Genomic DNA, 20,216 nt, shown 5'->3' on the forward strand with positions numbered 1-20,216 from the left:
TCGATCCCTGGGTAGGGAAGATGCCCTGGAGAAGGGAATGGCAACACACTCCAGTATTCTTGCCTGGAGAATTCCGAGGACAGAGGCGCCTGGTGGGTTACAGCCCATAGGGTCTCAAAGGTCTGGACAAGACTAGGGGAGGATCTGTGATTTTCCTGTGCCGCACTGACCTTCACATCTGATGCTTCTTACAGGCCACTTCTCCGGACGGCACGCCAGTTTAGGTCACAGTAGTAGGATGAGTCAGATCCATGTGAAAAGAAAAGCATCTCCCACCTACGAGGCAGACTTGCTTCCCGTGAATGGAGCCTGGACCGCCTGCTCAAAACTCACGGGGCCCTGGCCCCCTCCTGCCCTCCTCACCTGGCCCTGCCTGACTCCATCGCTGCCAGCTGCCCAGCCAGCCCTCTGCCCGGGACGATGAGATGGTGATGGCAGGGGTGGCCCACGACTTGGCAGGGCCGACGGGGAACACCACCACTGTCCCCTGCCACCAAGAGTTCTTGGAACCTGCTGGCTGTGGTTTGGGATGAAGAAAGGGAAATGAGGTCCATTTCTTGGGCACTGGGGCGGGGGGGAGATTTTCTTTTTTTTTAGATTTTTTTTTTTTTTAATCTGGATCAAAATATTTAGCCCTGAGTAATGCTGGTTTTAGAAAAGGCAGAGGAACCAGAGATCAAATTGCCAACATCTGCTGGATCATGGAAAAAGCAAGAGAGCTCCAGAAAAACATCTATTTCTGCTCTATTGACTATGCCAAAGCCTTTGACTGTGTGGATCACAATAAACTGTGGAAAATTCTGAAAGAGATGGAAATACCAGACCACCTGACCTGCCTCTTGAGAAATCTGTGTGCAGGTCAGGAAGCAACAGTTAGAACTGGACATGGAACAACAGACTGGTTCCAAATAGGAAAAGGAGTACGTCAAGGCTGTATATTGTCTCCCTGCTTATTTAACTTCTATGCAGAGTACATCATGAGAAACGCTGGACTGGAAGAAACACAAGCTGGAATCAAGATTGCCCGGAGAAATATCAATAACCTCAAATACGCAGATGACACCACCCTTATGGCAGAAAGTGAAGAGGAACTCAAAAGCCTCTTGATGAAAGTGAAAGTGGAGAGTGAAAAAGTTGGCTTAAAGCTCAACATTCAGAAAACGAAGATCGTGGCACCTGGTCCCATCACTTCATGGGAAATAGATGGGGAAACAGTGGAAACAGTGTCAGACTTTATTTTTCTGGGCTCCAAAATCACTGCAGATGGTGACTGCAGCCATAAAATTAAAAGATGCTTACTCCTTGGAAGGAAGGTTATGACCAACCTAGATAGCATATTCAAAAGCAGAGACATTACTTTGCCAACAAAGGTTCGTCTAGTCAAGGCTATGGTTTTTCCTGTGGTCACGTATGGATGTGAGAGTTGGACTGTGAAGAAGGCTGAGCACCAAAGAATTGATGCTTTTGAACTGTGGTGTTGGAGAAGACTCTTGAGAGTCCCTTGGACTGCAAGGAGATCCAACCAGTCCATTCTGAAGGAGATCAGCCCTGGGATTTCTTTGGAAGGAATGATGCTAAAGCTGAAACTCCAGTACTTTGGCCACCTCATGTGAAGAGTTGACTCATTGGAAAAGACTCTGATGCTGGGTGGGATTGGGGGCAGGAGGAGAAGGGGATGACAGAGGATGAGATGGCTGGATGGCATCACTGACTCGATGGATGTGAGTCTGAGTGAACTCCGGGAGTTGGTGATGGACAGGGAGGCCTGGTGTGCTGCGATTCATGGGGTCGCAAAGAGTTGGACACGACTGAGTGACTGAACTGAACTGAACGCCTCCCCTGACCCAAGGCCACAACAAAGCCTATGAATGCATGAAGGTTCCAGGTAGCATGGAGGAGCAGGGCGCCCAGAGCACAGAACCGCACATGCTGTGCCTGGAGGTGCCGCCCCAAGGGATTTCCGAGAGCTGATTCCCAAAGCTGGGCTTCTGGGAACTGTCCAGTCCTGGGCCTGGCCTCATAATTCACGGCACTGGCTGGTCTGGGCTTCCAAACTGGGCAGGATGGGGACGCGTGGTTTCTCTTTACCCGGCTTCACAGCGTGGAAGTTGCAACGGGCCCTGTGTGTGGGGAGGATGGAGGGGGAGACATGCAGGAGGCCTGGGGTGCTCTGGGCCAGCAGGCAGGGCCTGGTGGTACTCTGTCCACCTGCCTGTCACTCTGCCTCGATCCCCAGCATGAAGTGGGTGAGCAGTCCCACCTGTGGGCTGACCACTGCCCGTGGAAAGGCCCCTGGGAGCCCGAGGGGAGCAGTTCCTTCCTGATGGACCGGCCGAGCGCCACACTGGGACCCAGCCCACGCTGCAGGCTCCTCAGACGGGGCTGGAAGGGCCTGGGTCGCCCACGCCCAGCCTCATTCATTCAGCGCTGCAAGCAAGGAAGGGAGGAACAGGACAGGCAGGATCCTGGGGAGGAGATAAGACTTAAGGAAGGGATTTCCTGTCATTTCTTCAATCACATGGTGAGACGTGCCCCACGGGAAAGGACGGGGAGCAGGGAGGGCTGAGAGCAGTGGCAGCGATGCCCCGAGCTAGTCTGATGGGGAAGGATGGTGGGCGAGAGCTCGGCGCTGTGGCAGCCACGTGGAGGTGGTGAGACCTGGCTGCCCCCCCAGCTCCACACTAGGCCTGTCTGAACAGACCTGCTCGGGTACCTGAGCGAGCTGCCAGCAGCCCGCACCAGACCTCATCTCCTCCATCCCACTGAGCAGTGGGGGACCCCGAGGTGTAAGACGTAGTCTCACCCTGAAGGAGAGGCCATGCCAGGAACAGCCCCACTCGACAGGGCGCCCTAGACTTTTGGATCAGCATCTCCATCCCTAAGTAAATTTTGAGTACCTTCCTCTGCGGAGGAGGGTAGAACTATCCACGTCCCACCCCTGGTCCCCATGAAAATCTGACTTGGCAGATGTAATCCAGTTATGGATGTCACGATGAGACCATCCAGGATTTAGGGTGGGCCCCATATAGAGTGAATGTGTCCTCATAAAAGGAGGAGAGGACACAGACTCACAGGGAGAAGGCGTGTGAGGATGGAGGCAGAGGGCAGAGGGACGTGGCCGTGGCCCAGGAATGTGCGTGCGTGCATCACTCAGCTGTGTCTGACTCTTTACGAGCCCATGGACTGTAGCCCGCCAGGCCTCTCTGCCCATGGGATTCTCCAGGCAAGAACACTGGAATGGGTTGCCATTTCCTCTTTCAGGGGATCTTCCCCACCCAGGGATCTCCTGTGACTCCTGCTTTGGCAGGCGGATTCTTTACCATCTGAGCCACCAGGGAAGGCCTCGGGCCCAGGAACGCCGAGTTTTGGCCACCACAGGAAGCTGAGGCAACAGCATGGGAGGGAATCTTTCTCGGAGCCTCGCAAAGGAACCAACCCTGCTCACACCTTCATTTCGGATTTCTGGTGATGGAAGCACTTGGTCAAAAAGTCTAGGGCCCCCAGGATAGGAGAGAATACATTTCTGTTGTCTCAAGCTGTCCAGTTTGGTGGTGGGGGTGGGGGTGTTCCTTGGTGGCTCAGTGGTCGAGGACCCACCTGCCAATGCAGGGACTGGACGGTTCCAGCCCTGGTCCGGGAAGACCCCACGTGCTGCGGAGCAAATACGCCTGTGTGCCACAACTAGAGTAGTCCCCGCTTGCGGCAACTAAAGAAAGCCCTGGCAGCAACGAAAGCCCAGCGCAGTGAAAAATATAAATAAATAAAATTATTTCAAGGAAGAAGCTGTCCGGTTTGTTACAGGAGACTAGCATCAATATAATGAACACTCCCTCTTAACATCCCGTGTGGCTGTAAGACCACAGAGCAGGAGAAGCTCAGGGAGATGGAGAGAAAGGTGAGGCCCTGGTTCCCGGTGGGCGGCGTGGAGGGGAGCTGGGTGCAGGGGGCGCTGGGAGGTGTGATTGGTCCTGGCATGTCTTAGTCCTCCCGTGGACAGCAGGACCTGGGCGTCCACGTTACCGTATTAAGACTTTCCGCTCTGTTCTCTTGTATAAATGAACTATTTCAGGATGGGCGTCTTTTTCAGAGGGCCCAGGATGTGGAATCCGGTGTCGAGCTTGTTTTCTGTACACTCCTGCCCGAGGCTCAGGCTGCTCACACAGGGATAAGCGATGCTGGGGAGAGTCAAGCGCCTCGTCCAGGTGGGCACGCCTCATCAGACCCCCAGGGCCGGTCCCGAGACAGTGCAGGTCACTGCCAACAAGAGAGGAAAAGAGGGGTCCTTTCCATCAAACGATTTAACACCCATTGACAATATAACTTTGAGCTCTGTGTAAATACCTTAAGACAGAAGACACTCTGCCTTTGCCGAAGGCTGGAGTGCTCTTTGCACCCAGGGATCTATCCCTGTGGGTGGCAGAAAAACAGGTTTTCTCTCACCCTTGACCGATTTCTCACCATGCAATATTGATACTGCCTCTGGGGGCCGGAAGCTGTGATCCTGCCTACCCCCACCACACACACACACACACATACACACATATACACACACAGGTACACACACACACACACACACACACACGGATGCTTTCCTCCTTGCTGTGCCTCCTGGGAGTATCTTCAAGCGATGGCCAGCGTCTGCAGGACACGGGCAGCCACCAGGGTGGAGACCACTGTGAATCCCCCTCGAGCCCGCCCACCGCGACCCGGGCTGAGTCAGGGCTGGTTCCTCCCCAGCTTCTGACACACCTGGGCTGGAATCCACAGCTCGCCCAGCAGCACTCACACTGGCCGTCCTTGCGGCCCTCAAACCTGCCAGGCTGGTTCCCACCTCCGGGCTTTTGCACTAGCTGTTCCCCTTTTCCCAGAACACCCTGGCCTCGCCTCTCTCATGGCTGATGTCTCCCCATTGCTGAGTTCTCATGCCGTGGAGTCACCTCTTCCAGGAGGTCACCTGCCAAGCAGCCCCTCTCGCCCCTCATGGCCTTGGTGCAGCTCCTGGCCCTGCTCCCAGTGGGGACGGCGAGGCCAGAGCCTCAGGCAGTGGGGCGCGAACCCGGTGCTGAGAGAGGAAGGTGGCTTGACTCACCAGGCCACCTCCTGCCTCAACCACTGCAAGCCCGTGACGTTCTGTGGGGCCAGGTGACGAGGACACAGTGGGGAGAGGACACGGCCTCGGCCCTCAAGGAACCTTATTTCCGTGGGAGCAGAAAGAGTGCAGAGGAAGGGAGCCTGGGGCGAAAGCACTCCCCTTGGCCCGGGGAAAGCAAGGTGGTCTTCCTGGAAGAGGTGGCGTGGAAGGCGGGACAGAAAGGATGAGTGAGAGTTAGTCACTTGTGGAGAGTCCAGGCAGCGGGAGCAGTAGAGCAAAGCCTGGGGGCAGGGCCTTCCCTGAGGCTGGGTGTCTGCAAGACGCTTCAGCCCTCTCAAAGAAAGGCTGGGGGCGGGGGTGTGGGGGCGTGGGACCGGGGACAGGCTCAGCTATGCCAGAATTCCCAGAGAAGCGGCTTCCTCCCTCCCACCCCTTCTCGGCCCTCCCTCGCCCCCCACCCCCGACAGTGAGGGGACACCCAAGCCAGGCTGCTGGGAGGAGTGGGCCCCACCCCTCCCTACGCCTGCAGGCTCCTCCCCCCACAGCTGTACCCCGGGGCTCAGGGAGGTGTGGGAACAGAGCCTCGGGCTCCCGCCCACTGGCCAAGCAGCAACCTGCCTGGAAATGACAGGCTGCGGTATCTCATGAGAACAAGGATGAGGACCCCTAATAAAAACAAGAAAATAAACCCAACCAGACCAGCAAACCTCACCGCTGCGGGCAGCCAGCCAGGCTGAGCTGGGGGGTGACTCCTCTGGACTCTGGGCTGAGCTAAGCCCACCTGGGGCGGAAATGGAGAAGAAAGGGCAAACTGACAGGCAGGGGCAGGGCTAGGGTACGGGGCCAGAGGACACCTGCTGGGCAAATATAAGGACCCTGGCAGCCACACGGAGGTCTGGAAGCGCCCGGCCTTCAGACCCCCAGTGCCCTGGCCCTTGGCCTGTCCTTGCTCAGGCGCACGAAGCCCAGAGCACAGGCCCCAGGGAGTCCAGACCCAAGACGACGGCCAGGGAGCCCGGAGCAGGTGCACAGGCCAAGATACGACAGCTTCCACGGTCCCCCTTGAGATCGGCCGTCAGCCTGTGACACCCCAGCCCATGCAACGGTGGCAAGTGGCGATGGTCAGCCCAAGCTTTGGGCTCTGTGAGGCACCGTGTCTCTGGGCCAGAGCACGGGAGTCTGGATCTGGATCCTGGCTTCCTCGCTCGCTGTGTGACTGTGGGTAGAGCCCTCTAACTCTCTGTGCTTGCTTATCTGCGGTGTAAGAGGAGGAGGGCAGTCCCGCCAGGGTTCTCCATAATCCGCCCCTCCCTGCAGGGGTCAGGGGCCAGCTCAGGGGAAGGGGTCTGAAGTCGTCGACAGAAATCAGAAATCGGGTCTCCTGTGCTTCTGGGCAAGTGCGGGGGTGGGGGAGGGGTGCTTGGGGACAGCGCTGAAGGCCATGGGCCAGGAGCACAGACAGCAGGACGCCCTGGAGGCCCAGCCTGGGACCTTCAGACTCTGCTGTGGCCGGTCAAAGGGAGCCCTTGGGGGCCTGGGGGCTTGCTGAGCAGAAGCAGAGACCACACTCCCCAAAGTAAAGCAGTAGACGAGGGGCAGCGCCCCCCACGTGGCGTCACTGGCCACCTCCTGCACGCAGGGGTCCCTTGGCTGCAGTCTCCCCGCCTGCGTGTGACTGTGGTTGTTACTAAACAGTCTTCCTCCTTCCTCCCGCACTCAGGGGCGGGGGCAGGGGCAGGGCAGGTCTCCTTCCTGGGGGCTCTGTGTGCGCCCCCGTCCTGGGGATGGAGCAGGAAGGTGATGATCACTGGGGCGAACAGCTGCCAGGAGCCCCTTCTCCGGCACTGAGGACCTTGGACAGCTCAGACGCCCAGCCTAGCCAGGAGGCCGGCTACAGCCAGCAGGGTCCTGGGGGCTGGGCGCGTCACAGTGAACAAACTGCAGGCGAGGGTCCCTCATGCGGAGGGGCTTCCCGTCCTATGGGGAGGACTGACAGCATCAGAAGGAAGAAAGGAAGAAAGAAAAAAAAGTGAAGTCACCCGTGGTGTCCGACTCTCTGTGACCCCGTGGATTGTAGCCTACCAGACTTCTCCATCCATGGGATTTTCCAGGCAAGAGAGCAATGCACAGCCAGAGGCACTTCCCCCACTGGCCTCAAAGAAGGCTCCAAGGCCAGTATTGAAAGTTAAAAACAAAATCCCGGGCCATCTAGGTTTTCCCCTCAAACCGAGCTCTTTCCGGAACCCAGAGCCCCCAGCTCGGTGCGGGTCTTACTCGGTGGTACCTGCAGTGTTCAGCCCTGCCAACCCCATACCCATTCTCTCTCCCCTCCTCACCCTATGGAGACCCCCTTAGCCATGGGGATCGCATGGGGCTTCACCCAGGGCCTGCCCCTCCATCTGTACACCCTCTCCTGACTAGGCAGTGACGGTCCCTGGAATGGGTTGAATTGTGTACTCCCTAAGATTCAGGTCCACCTGGAACCTCGGAATGTGAGTTCATTTGGAAACAGGGTCTCTGCAGATGTAATCAGTTAAGATGGGGCCACATTGGAATAGGGTGGAGCCCAAGTCCAGTGACTGGTGCTCTTATAAGGGGACTGTGTGAAAACACCCAGAGGAGACGGTCAAGTGCCAGAAGGGGGCAGAGACTGGGGGGTGCAGCTGTAAGGCAAGGGACACCCAGGATCACTGGAAAGCACCAAAGGCTGGAAGATGCAAGAAGGATCCTTCCCTGAGTCCGCGGGGGAGCTCAGCCGTGCTGACACCTTGACTTCAGATTTCTGGTCTCCTGAACCACGAGAGAATAAAGCTCGGTTGCTTCAAGGCTCCCTGTTTGTGGTTACTTATTATGGCAGCCTCCAATCTGTATCCCACCGTGACCTAGAAGGTCACCCCGGCACGTCCCCCTGCCTGCCACACGCTCCTCTGTGGACATCTGTCCCCATTCCGGAACTCCTCATCCCGGGAATCTCATGTGGGTCGCCCAAGCCAGAGCCCCTGACTCCTCCCACCCTCCACCCCGACATTGACATCCAGTGACTCATCCAGCCCTGCACATTCCACCTCCTGAAGCTTCCTTAAAAGCCAAAGAGATGCAACCAGATGCAATCCCGAAAACTTTCCGACAGGTCCCTGGATCTCAAAACAAGTAAAACCCAACTCGGAAAGACATTCCTGGAATAACTGGGGAAATCTGAACTCAGACTGGACAGCAGATGCCTAGCTGTTGATTCTGCAGTGGGATACTGGTCTTGTGGTTCAGGGGGAAGTTGATCTAGAGCCAGGAGATTCAGCTGAAGGACTCGTGACGCACTGCCAAGTGGTTCAGAGAAAAGAAATCGACCCGTCTCGCTATCTATCTACTGGAGGAAGGCAAAAGGCGGCAACATGGTCATGATTGTTGAGTCCAAGTGGAGGCCGTGGTCGCCAACGGTTCTTCCAACTTTTCTGCAGGGTGAAACACTTCATGATAAAGAGTTGGGTCCGTGGGTGGGATGGGTTGCGGGGGGGTGCGGTATGTCCGTGATGGTTCAGTGGTTAAGAATCCGTCTGCCAACACAGGGAACTCGGCTTTGATCCCTGGCCCTGGAGGATCCCACATGCTATGGGGCAACTAAACTCGTGCACACAACTATTGAAGCCCAGGCACCTAGAGCCTCTGCTCTGCATCAAGACATGGCAAGGGGAAGCCGTGCTCCGCAACCAGAGAGCAGCCCCTGCTCCCTGCAACTAGGGAAAGCCCGCATGCAGCCAAAGAAATAAAATTAAAAAAAATCATAAACAGACAGAAAGAGCTAGGGGAATCTTCTGAGCTCATCCTGTTCTCGACTCTGCCCCTGCCCCGCCCCAGCTCCCGGCACCCTCTCCTGCCTGGGGCATCTCTGCTCCAGCTCTCCAGAGGCCCCCTGACAACATCACCTCCCAACCCCACCCATCCCCGACTCCCATCCCCTCCAGCCCACTGTCCGGGCTGCGGCCGGACTTAGGGCTCCGAACCAGAAACTTAAGCTGCCCTTCCGTCCTTGACACCCTCCAAAGCCTGCTCCTTGGGACAGAGTTCAAATCCCTTACGTGACTATGAGGTCCTTTGTCGCCTCTCCAGGACTGCCCTGCTCTCAACTTCAAGCTCAACGTTCCATCACGCTCTCTCTACTGACCTTACCTCCCGCCCTTCACGTGACTTTTCTGCAAGTCATGTGCCACCACCACGGGCTCTGTGGGGCACATTTACTCTGCACACAGTCTGGCAGCTGGAATGCCATGTGGGATGTACTTTTTGATGGCCTCTCTCCCCCACCTGACAGTTGTCCCCAGGAAGGGAAGGACTCGGGCTGCACCGTCATTATGTCCTGCCCTCCTGGCAGAGAACAGAGCGCATTGTGGGTACACACTAAATAACCGAGCGGATGGCTCTCTGGGGGCTGGATGGCGGATGGGTGGGTGGATGGATGGGTGGGTGGGATGGATGCATGGGTGGATGGATGGGTGGATGGATGGGCGGATGAATGGATGGGTGGATGGGTGGATGAATGGATGGGTGGATGGATGGGTGGATGAATGGATGGGTGGATGGTGGATGGACGGATGGATGGACGGATGGATGGACGGATGGATGGATGGATGGATGAACTAGGACAAACAAAGGGTCGTGAGACCCTGGAGGAGGTCGGGGTCAGGTTTACCTGAAGAAGGTCCGGGAGAGGAGCTGAGAGAGCAGCATTGTGGGTGAAGCTGCGATTTGGGGAGCATGTCCTCTTTTCTGGACATTAGACGTGGTTCCCGACATGTGTCATCTGCCTTCATCCTCACAGCAGCCCTTGGAGTGAGACATCTTCCCCTTCTCTGAGTCTGGTTTCATTAGTAATGATTGTTTTGATAAAACTGGTCCTGGGACTCACACAGACACACTGCTGTGAAATAGACAGCAGGGGCGTAACTGTAGCGCAGGGAACTACGTTCAGTGTTTCGCAATAACCTATGTGGGAAAAGAAACTGAAAAATACACACATATTCACATACTGAGTCACTTTCCTGCACACTCGGAACTAACACACACTGCAAATCAACTATACTCCGATAAAAATAGCTACAAAAAACAATTACCAAAAACCTTTAACATTTTTTTCTACAGAAACACCTGTTTTATTTGGCTGTGCCAGGCCTTCACTTCGGCACACAGGCTCTGCCATCTTGCTGCAGCCTGTGGGGTCCAGTTCCCTGACCAGGATCAGATTGGAGGGCCCCGCATTGGGAGTACAGAGTTCTAGTGACTGGACCATCACGAAAGTCCCTTAAAATTTTTAATTAGCCAATGTTTTCATATAATACAGCATTTAAAAGGTACACGACGATGTGTGTGTGTGCTAGTCGCTCAGTCGTGTCCGACTCTTTGCGACCCCATGGACTGTAACCCACCAGGCTCCTCTGTCCATAAGGTTCTCCGGGCAAGAACACCAGAGTGGATTGCCATGCCCTCCTCCAGCGGGTATTCCTGACCCAGGGATCGAGCCTGGGTCTCCTGCATTGCGGGCAGATTCTTCACTGTCTGAGCCACCAGCTGCTGCTGCTGCTAAGTCACTTCAGTCGTGTCCGACTCTGTGCGACCCCATAGACGGCAGCCCACCAGGCTCCCCCATCCCTGGGATTCTCCAGGCAAGAACACTGGAGTGGGTTGCCATTTCCTTCTCCAGTGCATGAAATTGAAAAGTGAAAGTGAAGTCGCTCAGTCGTGTCCGACTCTGTGTGACCCCATGGACTGCAGCCTACCAGGCTCCTCCATCCATGGGATTTTCCAGGCAAGAGTACTGGAGTGGGGTGCCATCGCCTTCTCCTCTGAGCCACCAGGGAAGCCCGCAAAAGGATAGGCAGCGATAACTACGTTTTCCCCACTGCCAAGTTCCCAGACAGCTGTGGACACAGGGTTTCAATAACTGTGCATTGAACTGAATGGCATTCTACATATGAAGAAACCAAAGCTCAGAGAGGTTTGGGAACTTGCCTGATGTCTCACAGCTTGTTACGTCGGCAAAGTCAGGGTTATAATCAGGTTCCGGTAACTCCTGAGCTGCCATCTCAGCCTAGGAGGAGAACTGGAGTGAGGAAGGCAGACCTGGTGGGGGCCACAAACAAGCGCTCAGAGGCAGGCGCACCAGGGTATGTTTCGGGGACGGGAGCGGGGTTGGGGGACTCTGGCCAGAGGAGCAGGCTTGTGTCAGGAGATAGACGGAGCTGGGGTTGGCACCAGGCCTTCAATGCCAGGCCCAGGGGCAGCCAGCTCCGAAGGGCAGGACTAGGAGCAGAAGAGCCAGGGCAAAGGTGGTGTTTGCCAAGCCAGGAGGGCAGGAGCCTGGGGTGAGGCAGTAAAGCTGGTTTTCCCAAGTGGGGTGAAGACAGCTGCTGAGAAATGAGCCAAACAGAGGAAGTAGCCAGGCTGCAGTGCCTGCACCTGGCCCTACCTGCTCATCCTCGCCGCATGGTCATTAATCACCTCCTGGCCCAGGGAAGGCACATGCTGCCCTGCCCATGCGGCCAGCCTGGTGGCCATGGCAGCACCTGGCAGACACCGGGCCGCACCGGGGCTGCCACCTGCTCCGAGTGCTGACTCACGGGCTCAGGGCAAGCGGCCTGGGTTCAGCGGCTCACAGGGGCCCTGCGGCCATTGTGTGTGTGGGATGTAGGGGTCTGAGCGCCTCTGCCCTTCCTCACACAGACAGGGGGAGGGTGTACTGACTTAGGATTAGGAGTCCTAGCTGGGCCTTCTCCTTCTCCCTGGGCCTGTCTCCATCTCTTTGAGATGAGGGTGACGGCTAAGGATGGTGGTGAAGCTGTGAGGTGTGGCCAGCTGAGCCTATGCAGAGGTGGAGGGTGGGGTCCGTTTCATCCTTGGGGCCTTGCGGGTCCTTGCACACGTGCAATTTGTTTCTGAGGATGAAATCTGCAGGGTGGGGGGAACCATCATAGGGGTTTTAGGGGCTCGAGACTTGGGGAGTGGATGAGGAACAAAGAGCCCTGGGCTCCCCAAGGGCCAGCGTCATCTGGGACATCTGGGTGTTCTGGGTGGTTGTGGGGGGAAGGCGTGCCCCTAGGGAGTGTCAGGGAACTACAGGGTGATGGGTGGCTTGTTACAGCGATTGTGGGTCCTACTGGATATTTGGGGGGGACAGGGGCAAGGTGCTGATGATTCGACACACTGCATTTCAGGCACATGAAATGGGCTTTAAGAAGGGATGCTCGTTATAAAAAGAGTCGGAGACGACTGAAGCAACTTAGCACACACACAGGCAGTGTGTGTACATATATACACACATCAATGCTGCTTTGTCAATTGCCCTACTTTCTTGGTGGCTCAGACAGTAAAGCATCTGACTGCAATGCAGGAGACCTGGGTTCAATCCCTGGGTTGGGAAGATCCCCTGGAGGAGGAAATGGCAACCCACCCCAGTACTCTTGCCTGGAAAACCCCATGGAGGAGGAGCGTGGTAGGCTACAGTCCCTGGGGTCGCAAAGAGTTGGACACGACTGAGCGACTTCACTTTCACTTCTTTCTTTCTCCTCCTGCTGTGTCCACCAAGCCATTCTCTGCGTCCCCACTCCTTTCCTCCCCTGCAAATAGGTTCACCAGCACGGTTTTTCCAGACTCCATATGCGTGTGTTAACACACGATACTTGTTTTTCTCTTTCTGACTTACTTCGACCTTTGTAACAGGCTCTCGGGTCACCCACGTCACTACAGCTGACCAGATCCGTTCTTTTTTACGGCTGAGTAATGGGCATTGGAATTCGTACAAAGGCTATGATACAGATGAACCAGGAGGACCCTGTCCTGAACGAAAGAAGCCAGGCAGGAAGGGACAAATCCTGAAGAATTCCACTCCTACGAGGTCCCCAGAGGCACCAAATCCATTGGGAGAGACAGTAGGGTGGTGGGGACTGGGGGAGGGGACGGGGGGCGAGTGTGTCAGGGGGACAGAGTGTCGGTTTGGGAGGATGGAAGGTCTGGAGATGCCGGCGGTGAAGCTGGACAACATGTGCGTGTGCTGACTGTCCCTGAGCTGTGCACTGAGTTTAGGAAGGTGAATTCTGTGTCATGTGTATTTCACCACGATTGTAAGGCGGGTGGGGAGGCTCAGCACCCTCGGTCCTGGTCCTCAAGGTCGAGCTGGCAGCGAACAGTGGGAAGCTGTTGCCTTTCTGGCTGACGGGACTGTAGACGGTGTCCGGGGGAATCGAGGCCCCCGTGCCCGCGTGGCTGGTTGGGGGTGGGGCCGGGGAGGGAGACGGCGAGACACACGCAGAGGGGCTGGGGGGCTCGGGGGTCTTCCCCACAGCCCCCAGCACCATCCACTCAAGCAGAGTCCTTTCCGCGATTCTCATTCCCTGACGTGACGTTTAACAAATGCAGTTGTGACCTGAGTAGATGAGAAGGTGGGCAGAGCAGTCATACTTGGAAATATTAATACTTGGTATAGTATTAACAAAATTTTAAATCACACTTTTAATATTGTAAATTAATTTTTTGAAATGTATCTTATTGAGGTGTAGTTGATCTACAACACTGTGTTAATTTCTGCTGTATACCAGAGATTCAATTATATATATATACTTTTTCATATTCTTTTCCACTACGGTTTATCATAGGATACAGCTCCCAGTTCCCTGTGCTTCGCAGTAAGACCTCAGCAAGACCTCTGCTAATCCAACTCCCGCTCCAGCCCGCCTCCACCCTCCTCCCCCTCAGCAACCACGAGTCTGCTCTCTGAGTCTGTGAGGCTGTTTGTAGATAAGCTCACTTGTGTCATATTTTACATTCCACGTGTGGTGTATTTGTCTTTCTCTGTCTTACTTCACTGTAGCATGATCATCTCTAGATATCTAGCACAATAATCTGTAGGTTCATCCATGTTGCTGCAAATGGTATTATTTCATTCTTTTTTATGACTCAGTAGTATTCCACTGTGTGTGTGTACCATATTTTCTTTATCCATCCGTCCACGGACACTTAGGTTGCTTCCCTGTCCTCGGTATCGTGAATAGTTACACATACTTAAAAAAAATTATTTAACTTATTAATTTGTTTGACCACGTTGGGTCTTAGCTGTGGCTCGAGAGATCTTCACTGCAGCCTGTGGGATCTTTTGCTGTGACCCGTGGGCTCCGTAGCCCCATGGCACGTGGGGTGCTTCTGACTGGGGGTCGAACCTGCATCCCTGCACTGGAAGGTGGATTCTCAACCACGAGACCACCAGGGAAGTCCCTGTACTTTCTTTAAAAAGAAATCTTTCTTTTTTTCTGCCACAGTTGATAAGTCAGAGAGAGGAGCTGAATAGACCACCTGAATCAGGGTGAGTGTGGGAAGAACAAGAAGGACATTAGGCCGGGTGTAGCTGGGAGTGCAGTGTGTGGGGAGTGCAGTGTGTGGGGAGTGCAGTGTGTGGGGAGTGCAGTGTGTGGGGAGTGCAGTGTGTGAGGAGTGCGTGTGTGAGGAGTGCAGTGTGTGGGGAGTGCAGTGTGTGGGGAGTGCAGTGTGTGGGGAGTGCAGTGTGTGGGGAGTGCAGTGTGTGAGGAGTGCGTGTGTGAGGAGTGCCTGTGTGAGGAGTGCAGTGTGTGGGGAGTGCGTGTGTGGGGAGTGCAGTGTGTGAGGAGTGCAGTCTGTGGGGAGTGCGTGTGTGAGGAGTGCAGTGTGTGGGGAGTGCGTGTGTGGGGAGTGCAGTGTGCGAGGAGTGCAGTGTGTGAGGAGTGCGTGTGACCTGCAGCTGTTACAACAAATGGCCCCCACAACCGAGCGGTTTAAAGCAACAGAATCATATTCTCACAGTCTGCTGTCGGCAGGGCTGCTTTCTTCTGGAGTCTCTGGGGAAAGAGTCTGCCCCAAGCCCCTCTCTAGCTTCTGGCGGTTGCAGAAAATCCCTAATCTTTCCAGTCTTGTAGCTGCAAACCTCCAACCTCTGCCTCTGTCCTCTCTCGGCATTCCCCTTGTGTGTCCCTCTGCCCAGATTTCCTCTTCTTAGAGGGACACCAGTCGCCTGACTGCAATACGACCTCATCTTTTAAACGAATATATTACTTACTTTCGGCAGCACCGGGTCTTCGTTGCTGTGCGGGTTTTTCTAGTTGCAGTGAGCAGGGGCTACTCTCGGTTGCGGTCCATGGGCTTCTCATTGCCGTGGCTTCTCTCGTTGCAGAGCACGGGCTCTAGATGCTCAGGCTTCGGTAGCTGTGGTACACGAGCTTAGCTGCCCCACGGCATGCAGAATCTTCCTGGACCACGGGTCGAACCTGTTATTCCCCTGCATTGGCAGGAGGATTGTGAACCACTAGACCACCTGGGAAGTTCAACATGACCTCATCTTGATCTGATCACATCTGCAAAGACCCTAATTTCAAACAAGGTTCCCTTTGAGGGTCGTAGGTGGATGTAAATTTACTTGGAACACAGTAGAGGGGGGATCACAGAAGGGACCCCAGGCTAGGGTCTACTTTCATGGTCCAATCAGACCATGAAAGTTCATGGTCTGATTGCCTCTTGTTGGTTGAAAAGTTTTAGCTGCCAAGGCCTTCCCTGAGTTCCAAAGAATAAATTTAACTTAATCAGAGAAATGAGAAAATTCAGAAACAAAGGAAAATACTCAAACAAGGCAAAATAGCGATAACTTAGCCATTGTACAAAGTCAAGGACCTTTAGTTCCTCCTCCAGGGCTGTAGGTAACATTCTGAGCCATGGCCATCGAGCTGCTTTGCTCAGTGGAACCCACACCAGGTAGGAGAAACTAAATGTGTGCTGCCCCGAGCACAGAGACCCCAAACCGGCCGGAACCAGAGGACTGATGATGCTGACTCACAATTACCTCACTATCAACCACTCAGAAGAACGTCCACAAGCTGGTCTCACACACCACACTACCTCCTCTCCAGCATGTAGCCTCTCCTTCTTTTCCCCATGAAATCTCTAAGCAAAATCTGGGGAGGGAGGAGCTGGTTCTTTGGGTCATGAGTCCACCTTCTCCCCCAGGACTCATGGCTTCCTCAATAAAGCTGTCTGTCCTTCTTCCCAGCACTTACCTCTCAGTATTGGATTCTTGAGTGATGAGCAGCTAAACTGGAGTCTGGTAACAAAGAGAGCTGGCGAGAGGGATGATAGAAAGGCTGACCAATAAGTACACACTCTGGGCCCAACTGTGCACAGTTCCCCATGAGCAGAAATTCTTAACTCAGCGCTGCTGTGCTGGAGGGGGAGGAAACCAAGCCACAAGGCCCTCAGGATCTGGAAGGGGCTCGTCTATGGTGGCGCTGCCTCACACTGACTGGCGATGGAGGCGGAGCCCTCTGGCTGGGCGTGTGTGGCCACTGCGCGCTCACGTGGCATGACAGGCAATGCCCTTGCAAGTGCTCAGCTCCCAGGCGGTGCTGCCAAGGCTCATCCGGCCTGGGCCACGTGCCCTGTGTCTGGCAGATGGCCACTCCAAGTGAACCGACAGGTCCTTACTTTTCCCAGCTGTCTCCTGGGAGTTGACTCCTGTGAATTATGAACAGGGTGTAAGCTGACCAAGGAAGGGGAGGGGAGGAGCAGTTAGACCTTGGAAGCCAGTCAATCACGACTGTAGTCACTGCAGAGATTGCTCATGGAGCATCGACTCTGTTTCAAGTGTTCTACAAACCCTCCTCTGCCCCTCTGAGGCTGGCATAAGTGTTAGCATCTGGGGTGACTGTATTTTCCAAAAGATGGTTATGACACCATCTCCAATTCCACATGATCTTCTAGAACCTTCCCACTGCCCCACCAAGGAGTGGGGTCTAATTCTTCCACTTTTGAACCTGAGTGGGCTGCAGATTCATGCTGGCCGGGATCCCTGAGCCACTCGGAGCAGCCGGTAGGTGACTCGGCTGCCCTCGGGCCACTGTATTGGGAGGAGGCCCAACCTGGAGGCCTGGATCCAGAACTGGCCGTGAGCCCTGCTGGGTCCCCAGCCCACGGGTGCCCCGGGAGACAGGACACGGTTGGTGTTTTGAGCCCCTACGTGTTGTAGCCGTCTGTTATACAGGAATAGATCACAGCGTCCACAGCCAGTTTCTTAGTGAGAAAGATGAGGCTCAGAGAGCTGGGGTCAACTCGCCCCAGGGCCGCACAGCAACCCAACAGCAGAGTCTGGATTCAAACCCAGTTCGATGACTTCCCAGGCCAGGGTCTACACAGCTAACATTTTCTCCACCTGAATGTGTGCACAAATGCATGTCACTGAGGTTGTCTGGGCCAGGAAGAAAGCCACTTAGGGGACATTCCTGGTGGTCCAGTGGTTAAGAATCCGCCTGCCAACACAGGGGACGAAGTTACGATGCCTGGTCTTGGAGGGTTCCACGTGCCACGGAGCAACTAAGGCCGGGAGCCACAACCACTGAAGCCTGTGCACCTAGAGCCTGTGCTCTGCAACCGGAGAAGCCACCACAGCGAGAAGCCCGTGACCCGCAAATAGAGAGCAGCCCCTGTTCACCAAACGAGAGAAAGCCTGTGTGCAGCAATGAAGACCCAGCTCTGTCAAAAATATGCGTAAATAAATAAAATTTTGAAAAAGCCCCTCAAAGCCTTTGGTGCAGGTACAGAAGGAAGAGCGCTGGGCTGGGGGCAGAGGCCTGGGCTGGGAGGGGCGCCTTGCCCTCAGTCCCCCTGTCGCCACCCTTCTGGTGTCTTACACGCGCGTTCCTTTGTTGATACTGCTTCCCGGAGCACCCGCTGTGTGCAGGCTCCTGCTCAGCTAGGCGCTCAGAGTCGAACGTGAGTTGAAGTTCTGCCGCCACACGTCCCTGGTCCAGTGAGGAAGGCAGGCCCCTATCGGTCCACCACCATCCAGCCCCCGTCACGGGGGGACACACTCAACACAGAGGGCGAGTCGTGCTGCCAGCAGGGCTCACGTTGTGTCTATGGGGCCTCTAGAAGGGGACCCTGCCTGCCCAGGAGGGTGGAATCCTTGCCTGGCTGCTCATTGCTGGAGCACCCTTGCTTGATGGGTAACAACAGCAGTTACTGTGTCCATGGGGGTGGGTGAGTGCTGGCTCCGTTCCAAACACGTGACATGCACTGATCGGTCTAACTTTTTATGCCCATCTTACAGATGAGCAGGACTGAGGCGGGGAGGAGCTATGTAACATGCTCAGGTCACCCAGCCAGCAGGGACAAGGCCTGGCTGTCTGGATCTGGAGCCTGTGCTTGGAGCCACAGACAGTGGGCGCTTGAGAAACGTCTACTGAAGGCTGACCCGGGGTGATATCTGGGTGGTGGCTGGGTGTTGAGCAAGGCAGCAGGAAATGGAATTCCAGAGGGTGATAAACATCGTCTGTGGCTGCTCGTTATGGCGGAGCCCGGGAGCCCCAGGGGAGGGAACGGAAGGCTGGTTTAGGCTGGCAGCAGAGGTATCAACAGGCTTCATTCCCTCGCACTGCGCTGCTGGCCTCCAGGTGGTGTCCAGTGGGATGAGTTCAGGCAGCAGTGAGGGAAGGACCTGGAGCTGAACGGCGTAAGTCACAAGGTGACAAAGACGTCCCCCTTCCAGTTAACCAGCAGTCCTGAACCAGCTGAGAGTCAGTTTCAAGTCATGATGACTAATTCCTTTTTCTTATTCTTTTTTTTAAAACAAGAGCAGCTCCTGGGTTCATAGACTTGAAGGGTGGCTGAATCTATCAACAGTTTTAGAATATTATTTTCCACTGCGCTTACTGTTATAGTCACCTTCTGCTTCCTCCAAGTAATGTGTTTCAGCCAGTATTAGGTTTATGGCAACATCTGAAATCCTCAAGTCACAGAGGTTTCCATGCATTTCTCTCATACAAATACAGTCCTGAGGTGACCTTTCCAAGGCTGGTAGGGAAGTTCCATGACCATCAGGAACCAGCCTTTTTCCTATCTTGCTGTTGTACTCCCTCATGGTCCAATACAGCTGCCCATGCTCCATCTATCACGTCTGCATTCCAGCTAGAAAGAAGGAAGAAGGGGATGCTGAAGTGCACATCCCCCTTTAAAAAAAAGTACTTCTAAGAAGTTCCAACCACCACTTCTGCCCATCTGTAGAACTTCGGCTGAATGGCCATACCTTGCTACAATTCAGATTGGGAAATATAGTCTGGATCTGCGCAGTGAAAAGTTAGGGCTGCGGTGTAAAGTGAGAAGGTATGAACAGATACTGAGGACCCCCGCCATGTCTGCCATGGACTGCTTTCCTTTTGTGATGGAGAAATTATGTTCCTTTTCATTTAAAATTCAGTGAGGAAAGAGAGTCACTTTGCAGGACAAGATGAGAAAATAAAAGAACAGGAGGTACAGAGCAAAGACAAAACTTGCCAGGCTGGGGACTCCCCCGGTGGTTGTGATTGAGAACCCACCTGCCAACGCAGGGGGGTGAGGGTGATCCCTGGTGTGGGAAGATCCCACACGCCACCAGACAACTAACCTGTGCACCCCAACTGCTGAGCCCACGCTCTGCAGCGAGAGCAGCAACCGCTCGCCACAACCAGAGGCCCAGTGCAGCAGCCCCGCCCCGTAATTGCCAAGCTGGCCCTGGAGTCACTGCCGCTTGGGAAACCTGCTGTAAAGACAGAAACACAGAGTGGGTGTGTAAGCTCAGGATCAGGCTGGGTCTCAGGCCCAGGGAGGGGTGGTGTAGAGAGGGGCCTGCAGCAGGGGAGACCCCGGCGGGGTTGGGGGCGGAGTTGGGGAGGAAGTTTGTCCCAGAAGAGAGGCTGAGAGGGTCTGAGCCAGGCTGGGGGGCGGCGGATGCTGGAGTGAGGGGTAAAGTAGGGGATGGTGGCCACGTGCCTGCTGAGAAGGGTCCCCCCCACCCCACACCGGGTAAGCCTACCCAGGAAGGGCTGCAGGTTCCTGCCGGCCTGCCTGTTCGCTTTGGAAGGAGGAGCTGAGGTTGGGGGCTTGCAACGGGGTTTAAGGAAAAAAAGGTGGCTTGGAGCGGAGGCGGTGAAGTTAAAGGGGACCAGGTCAGAGGCCCGTAGGTCAGAGGCTGCTGGGGTCTGCTAGGCTAAGCCCGGGGCGATCCTGAGTAAGTGACGTCCTGGTGCACTGATGTGGCGGGACTCGTGACCTTGTCCGCGTCGGCTGCCCGCGTCCCCACAGTCCCAGGAGC

General features: G+C 55.2%; 1 long non-coding RNA gene across 3 annotated transcripts; it reads right to left on the reverse strand.

The window, feature by feature from the left end:
* Positions 1-3,744: 3,744 nt before the first annotated feature.
* LOC147341723 (uncharacterized) lies at positions 3,745-19,054 on the reverse strand. 3 transcript variants are annotated; one of them, XR_015158177.1, is made up of 6 exons: positions 16,153-17,649; positions 15,162-15,416; positions 13,227-13,502; positions 11,093-11,171; positions 9,777-10,086; positions 3,745-4,254 (listed from the first exon to the last, which is right to left on the reverse strand). It is a non-coding gene; the product is annotated as an uncharacterized LOC147341723 (long non-coding RNA). The 3 variants fall into 3 exon arrangements; XR_015158175.1 differs by lacking the exons at positions 3,745-4,254; positions 9,777-10,086; positions 11,093-11,171 and adding an exon at positions 17,779-19,054 and having other exon boundaries at positions 12,152-13,502; positions 15,162-15,380; positions 16,153-16,606; XR_015158176.1 differs by lacking the exons at positions 3,745-4,254; positions 9,777-10,086; positions 11,093-11,171 and having other exon boundaries at positions 12,614-13,502.
* Positions 19,055-20,216: the final 1,162 nt, after the last annotated feature.

The sequence above is a fragment of the Bos grunniens genome, chromosome 29, assembly GCF_055505025.1.
Source record: "Bos grunniens cultivar Pamir isolate PY7600 chromosome 29, Bosgru_T2T1.0, whole genome shotgun sequence".
Classification (NCBI taxonomy): Eukaryota; Metazoa; Chordata; class Mammalia; order Artiodactyla; family Bovidae; genus Bos; species Bos grunniens.